Genomic DNA, 10,739 nt, shown 5'->3' with positions numbered 1-10,739 from the left:
GATTCTCAAAATTGTACTGTAGTACACTTTCAAAGGAACAACATGGGCAAATGTAAACCCCTTCGACAAGAAATTGGTTTGTCTCCAGATTACCCCGAAAGTGTGACGGGTGCGACATGACAAAATAGGGGTCTTCGTGAATACATTCGCGAAAAGTAATGACTGGATCAAGGGCGTAGGTTTGGTCTGAGCTTTGGTGGGGACCCACTAATTCCCCCGGAAAAAAAAAGGAAAAGCCACTCAACTCTTTCACCAGCCACTATAGATATATAAAATGATTAAAATGTGCTACTGTCCAACTACCCATGATTAAAATGTGCTACTGTCCAACTTGATCTATACTGTGTAGCACATAATCTGATTTTAATATGTAGCCTAGGCTATACATATGTAGGCTATATTTAACATTTATTTTCTATTTGGTCTGTTATGAAATCATGCATTGACCCATTTAAGCACAGCTCAGTTTTAAGAAACTTAGATACATGCATGCTTAGCATTTTGTGAAAAGAATCATTAAGGCTACATTGACAACTCTTAACCATAAGCTGCCTGTATATTCTCTAATAGGCCTATTTACAGATATCTAGGCGATGTAAGCACAGCTCAGTTTTAAGAAATGCTTAAAGCCGAAAGACCATGTTGAATTTTTCTACAATTTATTTCAAAACAGGATTACTCTGGAACAGCTAACTATACACGGGAATGCTTTACACCTTTGTGTTCGGTAAGGTCTGCTGTTTATTCTGATATATGGGTTGTCATGTGTTGCGTGAAGAGTGTGTATAGGCCTACGATATTCCACCGAGACGAATGGATGTGGAGATGGGCACAGAGAATAATTATTAAATCTCTTGAAGTTAATTTTTCTCGCGAACTGTTTATCACAGCAAATAGTGGCTATAGCACCGTTTAAAAGCTGAGAAAAGGCTCTTTCATGTGACACATGTGTGATGAGTAGCCTACTTGAGGAGTTCAACAGAGAAGAATGGATTAATTTGGACGCACTTTATATGCCTTGTAGTGAAGTGAAGCTGAAGCGCAGCGTCTCCTGCGGCTCACTGGTAGTTATTATAGGTCACTTCAAATCAGCGCGATTTACCCTTATAGGCTACTGCACATTACACGATCTGTACGAGATGATCCGCAGCAAAGTGAGAAAGTATTTAACTCTTTGTAGCGCATGTGAGCGCTCCCCCCCCCCCCACTTCAACCTGAATATTGGTGGGGACATTTCAGTCGTAATCTGACATTGGTGTGGACACGTCCTTCGGTCCCCACGCAAATCTACGCCCCTGGACTGGATAGTGCTCTGATAGCGCCAATAATATCAAAAGCGCTCGCGAGAAGTTCCACACATGCGCAGAACAAATGTGACGTCGCACTTGGATGTGGATGTGGATGTCCCCGCAGGCTGCAGCCAGAGGCTTCTCGATTGACTAGGGCTCTCAAGTTTTGAAGATAGGCAAGAGTGATTGCTTTTTACCTGACATCTTTGAAAGACAGATGCAATGATTAATGCATCCATGGCCAGGATATAATTTATTTGATTGATGATTTTATGATTTTAAACTAACATTGACTATGCAATAGGCTACACTTTTATTTAGTGCTAATACAATTATTAAGCCTATTTGGAGAGAGGGGTGTTTATAAAGTGACAATATGTCAGTCACCCTGTGATAACGAAAATATGACTAGGACTACACTGTAAAAATTATAAGATCCTGGAGGAACTTTTAGGGGTTCTTCAATTTGAAACTGTGGGGGAACCTCAAAAGGTTCTTCGAAGAACCTTTAAAGAAAGGTTCTTTGAAGAACCTTTTCAAAGGTTGCTTGAGGAACCTTTTGAAGTTCATTACAGAACCTTCATTATTATTAACCTTTATTATTATTATTATTAGAATGTATTAACCTTTATTGTTATTATTATTTTTATTATTAGAATGTGGGATAAATGTACATGAAACAACAGATGTATTTAAGCAAGAATTTAATCAAAAGCGTCAAAGCATGTCAATGGCAAAATATTAGGAATACTGTACATGAAAGGATGGACAGATAGATACATAAATAAATATATAAATAAACAAATAATACACAGGCTACATAGATGAAGGCATGAATGAAAACATCTATTAAACAATGCTATTAACAAGAACACAATTAACTTCCTAATCTAAATGAAATAGTCAATAAATGATTGATTGAACTATTGAGTATTTAATTTAGAGTATGAAATTTGACATCCGAAATACGGCAATGGGGATTTTTTCTTTTGTCTTAATATCACACATAGACTGTAAAAACAACAATGTCTTGTTCTCGGCCTTTGGGTATTCCATATTGAAAATTAAATAAACTGCTAGCAATGCTCCAATGCCCATCAACACATCTTCTGGTGTTACGACGTCTTGTCCGTCCATGCAAAGTGTAATGGTGGTGTCTTCCTCAAAGGGGTTGCCTCTTATGTATAGGGTAGGTGTGGGTGTCTTGGATATCTGAAAAGTACAGAATAACAGTATTTAGAATGGGGATTGGTGATATTCAAGCCCATTGGCAGGGGAAGTTTCTAACAGTGTCAAATGACTGGTACTCTTACCTTATCCACAACGTATGAGCCTGTCAGGATTGTCCCCAAACAGATATGGCCGCTCTGCTGCAAAGAGTCCTGAATTTGAACAATATACTGGATAAGTCTTATAGCAGTAATAACATGAATTCCATACAGTTTTATAGCAGTAATGACATGAAGTGTAAATCAAACTTCTTAATACCTTTGTATTTGTAGGTTGTCTCCTCACAGGCCTGATTTAGTGCAGATTGGTACTTAGGTCAATGTTATGCAGGTGCTGAATTTCAGAGAAAACCTTTAAAAAGATAAGAACAAATTACATGTTTGCTTGGCAGAAGAACATCTGAAAAATAATTTGCAGTGAACTAAATGCCAAATGTTAACTCACAGTTCAAATGTGGTGTAAAGCTGGGTATTCAGTAAGGATTTCCTGTGTGGAGTGGCGTTGAATAAATGCCACTCTGTCACTGATTGTTCTCCTTATTCTGTTTTCAATCGTATTTAGATCAGGGTTTACTTTTTAACACTCCTCCTTCATTTTTGTCTCATTGTCCTGTAAATGTTACATTCAATTTAAAGTAAAGGTCAATTTGGTTAAAGAAATGTAATAAGTAGTAATATATGGTGTTTAATCATCATCTGAAAACTTACATTGGATTTGGATACGCTTTCATCACCAAGAACATCTACAACCTGTCAGTGTAAAAAGATCATCAGTGAACATATGCACACGCACGCACGCACGCACGCACACACACCATACCTGAACTAGTGTTTGCATCCTGGGTAGCAGGTATCTGTGTGAATAGAAAAAAAATAAGTGTGGTTTCCCTCACATTGGATTGAGTTTTGTCCTGGAATCAAAGTAAACTGCAATAAGGATCACAGTTAAGTGTAATTCTGAAAGCTTCTGCTTGAGATACAGATGCATTTTTCTTTGTGAGGAAAAGGTGACTTGCCTGTGATGAATTTTGCCTTTTCCCATACTTTGCTCGATGGTATCCAATTTCAGGAAGGCTCAGTGGGATTCTTTCCTTCTTGAATTTGTTTTTAGCATTCCCAACCAACTATAATATGAAAGGTTATATAAACCAATTAGCCTAAAGGAAAATTCAAATGCAATGGCCTGGTTTATACAGGTGTTAAGCAACATACCAACAGAAGTGAAGAGTGTCATAGGCATACATGATTCAATTGCATCTGTAAGTGAGCAGACTACAACAACCTGAATACCCCTGACAGGAATATCCCATCCCATTATCCCTACTTGTTAGGTGCACTAAAAAAGGACCCTCACTACAGCCAGTAGGCCTAACTGTATGTTTATTACTTTAATAATCTACTTACATGCATATCCTGGTCCTGTGCGATCCCGGAGGAAAGGGTGCTTAGATACAGCAGCAGCACAAATGTCATGATACTGGATACCTTTGAAATTAAACATAGAGATGGAGTAGCCTATATTTTAAATGACTTAATGATTGAAATGACTGGTTGTTGTTTTGCGTGAATGCAAATGAAGAACAGTAAGTAAAGCTGTAGGCTACCTCATGCTACACACTTACCACATAGAAATTGAATCAAATAGGACCTGTATAATCTGTGTGCAGCAGTATGAACGTCAGGACTTCCTCCATTAATGTTAGCTTTCATTTCAGGAGAGTTGGAAACACGGGAAGTTGAAAAGTCTGTGCTGAAGGAGTAAAATAGACAGAATATTTGGCTAACATTCAGTTTAAGCATAGCATACAAGCCAAGGCATAATGCTATCTTATAACTTAAAAAAACTAACGGTAGGCTAAATAAGGCTGCTAAGCTCTAACGTTATGTTAAAAAAAAGTTAAGGTTAACGTTCACGAACGGTGACACGTTGATCTTACCTTTAGTTGTATGCTATAGCCTATAATGAGGTCATGGTTAAAACGTCTCGTTTCCATTTAATATGTAGAATATGTATCATTTAAGGTATAGTTTCTGACAAACGTCAACATTAAAAAAGCTTGAGATAGGGCTGTCAAAATGTTGCACTCACCTCCTGTAGTAACGTTGACTCAACTGTCAAATTCTGTTGCCATTTTTAAAGAAGATTCCACACGCGCGTCATCGCCTCGAGCCACACCTGTGCGCCCATCGAGTTATCCGACCGTGTTCTGCTGCTATTTTGGCATAGGCAGTAGGCCTAGCCTATGCTCGTCTAGTTTTTCAAAATAGTTAATTACACACAATTAACAAAACACCACACAAGTAGCTGAATGCTTCAGATCTTTTGCGCAATTAAACACTAGTCAAAGGCGATTACTCATCAAAACTCTTATTTTGTTGTCATAGCCTATCACAGGCCTAGCATCATATTATCTGATTAGGTTAGCCTTTGTTTTGAATCAGTTAGGCCTAGGCTACACAGCAATTTAGGCCTGTAAAAGATAAATTCAAGAAAATTATTCTTTCTCAGCTGGAGATCCTCCAGGAACCTTGATTAAATTGGGTTCTTTGAGGAACCTCCTTTCATACTGAAAAATCGTTAAGGTTCTTGCAGAGACCTCTAAGAGCATCAAGGCACGTTTGAGTTCTCAGAAGAGCCCCTGGGTTCTTGGAGTAACATTGAGGTTCTTCAAGGAACTATCCAATTTTTACAGTGTAGACTACTTTGTTCTGGGCAAGCGCTGTTAGTGAACAGGATGTAAAACTGTTGGCTAAGTTACAGACATTCATTAAAAAACTGATGCTAATTTATCTGGGAAACATTCTCTAACAGCAGTCAAGTTGTTTGTGTCAAACAAGTTGTGAATTTGTTGTAACATTAAAACAGGAGATGACTTACTCTGTGCTCAAAGTGATGCTCAGAGCTTCTGTGGGTGAACACTCTCTGCAGTGTTTTCCGGTCAGAGACAGAGCAGTTGCCATATTATACTGTGACACAGTTGGTGAGGATGCTCTCAATGGTGCAGCGGTAGAAGTTCACCAGGGTCTGAGGAGTTCACTGAGTTTGGTGATCAGTTTGGAGGGGATAATGGTGTTGAATGCTGAACTGAAGTCAATGAACAGCATTCTCAGATAGGTGTTGCTATTGTCAAGGAGGGACAGGGCGGAGTGAAGTGCTGTAGAGATGGCATCCTCCATGCTCCTGTTCTGACAGTATAGGCGAATTGGTAGGGGTCGAGGGAGGGTGGTAAGCAGGTTATGAGGTGGGCCAGGGTCAGCCTCTTGAAGCATTATTATATAGTTATTCATCTAGCGGTTATGAAGAAATATGGGTAACGCTTTACGGTAAAATTACATGAATTATAATGAATTCATACATGAATTAATTCCTTTATCTTATGAATCATCAGGAATTGATATGAGTTCATATACTCTCATTCATGATGACCTCATGTATGAACAACACATCAACTAAAGCATTAGGTGCGATGGGTACATCATTATGATTTATGATTTCTTAAGCATGATCATCATGATTATGTGAATTTAAGGTTAATTGCTCATGCGTTCATCATAGCTGTGGCCCTTCAACTAAAGTGGCGAATAATGACATGTGTTTAGAGAACTGCAAAGTTGTGTTCAAATCAGAATTTGAGCAGTGATGACCACATTTTTGGCAGAAAAAGAAATAGTCATGATCATGCTTAATAAATCATAATTCTTCATGAATGACAAACTATGAACTCATGTCAATTCCTGATGATTCATGAGATATTAAAGCTGCAGTTGGCAAGTCTGACAGATTGAGGGGACTTAGCCCAAATTTTGAATGTTTACAACTCTCATGCCCCTCCCCCACTACCACCGAGCACCCTTTCATTATGTTTGTGCTCGTCAGTCTGCACCAGACTGTGATTGACAGTCAGATCTCACACAACCCTGCTCTGATTGGACCAGAAGAACCGGGAGCTGTGGATTTTTGCAAAACAAATAACAGGCTCTAGGTGGAGGTAGTGCGTTTTTTTTTTCTAAAACCGGCTGATTTATGTTGTTCTGTCGGAGCATAGTGACCGTTTCAGTGAATATGATCAAAAAAATATTGCCAACTGCAGCTTTAATGAATGAAGTAATCATGAATTAATATCTCAAAAACATAAATCATGAAATTCATGCATGAATTCATGATAATTAATTTACCCTTACCATAAAGTGTTACCGAAATGGGTATATGTAACTGACTCATGCCGAGACTACATTACCAACCTTGTTCGCTTCCAATACCCCAGTGTAGAGGACGAATTTAGCTCGTAGATAACTAACTGTGGAACTGCAGTATAACCAAAGATCCTTGATTGCTGAATTAAGGAATGACTTATGTTTGTTATAACATTTAAAGTGAAGCTTGCCAAACCCACAGGCAGCTCGATTGCGACTTTGTTTGTGACTCCTGTTAGTAAACTGGAAAGAGCTAAAAATATAAGTGTAATGGTCGCCTAACGTTGATGTAGCCCATATAATAGGTTTCCAAGCGTCTTCTTTCCCCGAAATAGGGACGGGGACGTAGCAAATTCAAAGATCATGCCTGTGTAACGTAATCTCTTTCAGACACGCCCTTTGTTCGCTGGTTGGTTGGTGGCTCTCGGTAGATTTTCTAAACAAGAAATCCAAAGAGAGCTCATCTCTGCCAGTCTCAGTACTGAAGCGAAACAAAATTGAGGTCTTGAAAAGCACCATTAATTGCTGAAGAATGTGGGCATTGGTGAACCCACAAAGGAAACAAATCTTCAGAAACAATGTGCATAGAACAGACTTGGTCATACATTTGGTCATATAGTTGAATGATGGAACTTCTAATGAGACAAAATTCAGACCATGTGGATTGGTGTTTACAATTTAGGATTACAAATTAACAATTTTAAACTTTACATTTCATCACTACACATCTTTCTTGACCCTCAAAAAACATAAGTCACATTCGGCAATGTCACAGAAGGATGAGACCGAACGCAAGTGCAGGACTCTTGTATTTAATTTCCAAAACAAAACTTACACAAGGTCAATAATAAAACACACAGGAGATACCAGCCAAAACAGAGAACGCGCAATGAGAACAGGACCGCGTACAAGGTTCAGTACTGAACAGTCCTTCGGCGTCTTAACCAAGCCAACACAGAGAGGCAAAACAGGAGGGTTTAAATAGGGGCGTGGACAGGTGCAGGGGATTAACTGAAATGAGTGACTCATTAGTAGACCGGGGATGCAGATCTGGTGAGTGGAGTCTGGTAATTGACAGTGTTGGAAGGGGGCATGGCTGTTACAGCCAAATATGCCTGCTCAGTTATAAAGTTTCAGCAATTTGATTTTTCAAAGGTTTTTTCAGGTAATTAGCATAGGCATAATACTAGATTTAAAAAAAAAATTCACAGCCTGTACCCTTGATCTATTGGTCAAGGGAGATTTCTGAGATGCACACATGTGAACAATATGAATTAATTTACATGGTATAATGACGTCTGCCCAAAGAAAGTGGCCAAAATCGCCATTTTGGCAATCCTTTTGTTTATGATTTGAATTTGATGGTCAAAAACTCTAACTTCAGCTTGGGAACAGGGCTAGTTGGACATAATCTCTATTATGTCTATGGCCATGTAACGGAGGCGAACTGAGCTAGCATAGTTGCGCATGTAAATCCTCACACCCCTAACCTTAAAGGAACACGCCACCCAATGTCGGTAGTAATATGTTTTTACCTTAACTTTCACGAGTTGAGTCATACCTCTCCCATGTCGGTACATGCACTCAAACGCTCTGGTGCGCGGCGCGAATGTGTTAGCATGTTGCTATGCTAGCGGGCTCAGACGTAGCCATAGAGGTAGGAAGATAGCAGTAATCGAAAACATCCACGTTTTCCCTACTTAAATACAGTTGCAGACATCCCAAGTCTCCCGGAAGTTCCGGGAGTCTCCCGCATGTTGATAGCGGCTCCCTGACGCCCGCAAATTAGATACAATCTCCCGGGATCTAGAGCGAGCAATCACACAGACCGAGACTTAAAATCGCGTGTGCATCTGAGTGTCGCGCGCACACGAAAGGGGGGAGAGAGGGGTGTTGCGTGTGTGCCTGAGCGCATCCAAGACAGAGATAATCCTGATTGGCCTGTTTCGCTAAATCAACCAATCAGTTTTCAGTGTAGGCGAGCTTTTTATCTCTTTTCTCCCAAACTTAATCAGTTAAGTGTATCTAGGAACAGGAGCGTCATGGCAGAGTCAGTGCCCCCAAAAAAGGAAAATGTAAGACCCATTTCAAAGTGTACCCTTGTCTCAATCATACGAGTAAAAAAGAATGATAGGCCTAGTTTTGCACTGCACTATTTGTAACAGTGACCTTAGCATTGCCCATAGCGGGTTAAATGATTGCAAAAAACATGTTGAGGTGAGTTTAACTAGTGTCAATTCATGTGCATATTATTCAGGCCTATACTAGATGGCTAGTTGCCAAGGCTACATGAAAAGACCAAACTACCAAAATCTATATTTTATTTTCACAATTTCTATCTATAGGCCTTCCTTATTTGGTGTGCTGACTAGACATTATTGAACAAACATTAATCTGTATTTCAGTAACTAAGTAGGCAATTTTTTTTATTATTAATAATATTATTATTTATTTATTTATTTATTTTATTTTTAAATATATATATTTTTTTTTTTGGGGGGGGGGGGCTTCGTGATACCTCCCTGAAATTACTTTTTGCAGGTTGGGATGTCTGCAGTTGCCCGAGTAGTTGATAAAAATGTGTAAGGTCACACAACATGAAACGTGGCGATTTTCCAAGCGAATAAACAGGAGAACTACAATGTGTGGCGCAATTAGCCTAGAAATCTAGACGCACCCTAGTGGCGGCAAATTAATTTGCTCAGCCTGTACGTCTAGTATCGAACCATAGGAATTTCTATTGGCTTAACACTGTGGATGTTCTCCAATCACAGCGCTCTATTTCGTTAGAGAGTCTTAAGGCAGGCTTAACAGGATAACGACATCCTGCGACGGTGAACAACAAGGAAGGTGGCTATGGCGAACGAAGAGCGGTTGTTTGAATCGGCGTTGGCGTCAACTTTGGAGGAGTTGGACTTGTGATTTTCTTTGAAAGTAGAGCAACACAATGCACTTAAGTCATTCCTTTCGAAGAAGGATGCATTTGCCGTTTTGACGGATATGGTCGTAGCGCTGGCCTATTGCATGCCTAGGCAGTTTGAAAGACAATTCTCTGCCCGCCCCTTGGATTAAGCAGGTGAATGATTCGATTCCAGACTATACATTTCAATGATATAGGATGGCCCGCCAGGCTATGGCGCAATAGCACTTGGGAGTACTTCGACCTAGCGTAGTAATATTAGTTAACATCTAATTGTAGATCTTATCCACCACAGAGCTGGATCGACGCCTCAGCCTCCCTCTCCGAGGCACACACACAGTCATTTCCGTAAATAGAGATAACCTGCCCGACTGGCGTTAGTTTGAGCTGACTTAGCAAAGTAGCAGGTAGTGGTAAAGTAGATTGTGAACAATCATGGTTATAACATGCATTGTGAAGGGTTGTGATAACAAGCAGAAGTATTATAGTGATTTCATGTTTCATAGAATTTAGCTTCACTGCAAACGGTGGATAGGATCTACAATACAGGTATTTCCTTTTTTTCACGATTTTGGTACATTGGGCTTTTTCAAATTTAAACATCAAATTACAGAAAACTTGTAATAATTTTTTTTTCATATTAATGTAAGGGTCATTCCACGTCAGTTCAACCAGGGCCCACGCACTTAGGTCTCAAAAAATTCCCAGGAGACACACTGTAAAATTACTCTTATGTAAGATCAATACTTTCCAAGATGCAGCCAGTTTTACAGGGGGAGGGGGTTGTCGATTTTGTTCGGCCTCTTTTTTTGTCAAAGTTCACAAGCCCACAGCGCAAGAACTAAACCATGTAGGAGGCTCAAATTTTGCTGGTACATAGGAATAGTATGTAGCAAAATCGTCACGTTTGGTCTGGATAATCCTGCATGGTCATAGCTGTCCCTCAAAGTTGATACAAATTTTATTGGAGTTTTGGCTGGGCTCTGTTTAAGCCTTCAGAAGACATATTTGTACTCAACATAGGCTCTTGATTTATTTTCCTTACTGAGATAAGTAGAAACACTCTCACAAAAAGCAATGAACAGAAAACAAATCCCTTCAAAAAAA

The 10,739-nt window shown here is 39.5% G+C and overlaps 1 long non-coding RNA gene across 5 annotated transcripts; it reads right to left on the bottom strand.

The window, feature by feature from the left end:
* Positions 1-2,216: 2,216 nt before the first annotated feature.
* LOC143135183 (uncharacterized) lies at positions 2,217-4,689 on the bottom strand. Of its 5 annotated transcripts, none has more exons than XR_012988836.1 (10): positions 4,608-4,689; positions 4,141-4,268; positions 3,923-4,003; positions 3,535-3,675; positions 3,339-3,372; positions 3,227-3,268; positions 2,964-3,128; positions 2,778-2,870; positions 2,603-2,671; positions 2,217-2,501 (listed from the first exon to the last, which is right to left on the bottom strand). It is a non-coding gene; the product is annotated as an uncharacterized LOC143135183 (long non-coding RNA). The 5 variants fall into 5 exon arrangements; XR_012988835.1 differs by having other exon boundaries at positions 3,339-3,429; positions 3,535-3,642; XR_012988837.1 differs by lacking the exon at positions 3,339-3,372 and adding an exon at positions 3,412-3,429 and having other exon boundaries at positions 3,535-3,642.
* Between the last annotated feature and the right edge of the window lie 6,050 nt (positions 4,690-10,739).

This window comes from Alosa pseudoharengus, unplaced genomic scaffold (assembly GCF_046254945.1).
Source record: "Alosa pseudoharengus isolate Yale_2024_CS ecotype anadromous, Long Island Sound unplaced genomic scaffold, YU_APseudo_1.1 YU_APseudo_1.1_scf_2, whole genome shotgun sequence".
Lineage (NCBI taxonomy): Eukaryota > Metazoa > Chordata > Actinopteri > Clupeiformes > Clupeidae > Alosa > Alosa pseudoharengus.
Note: the sequence above shows the minus strand (reverse complement) of the source record. Positions and strands in the feature narration are given on the sequence as shown.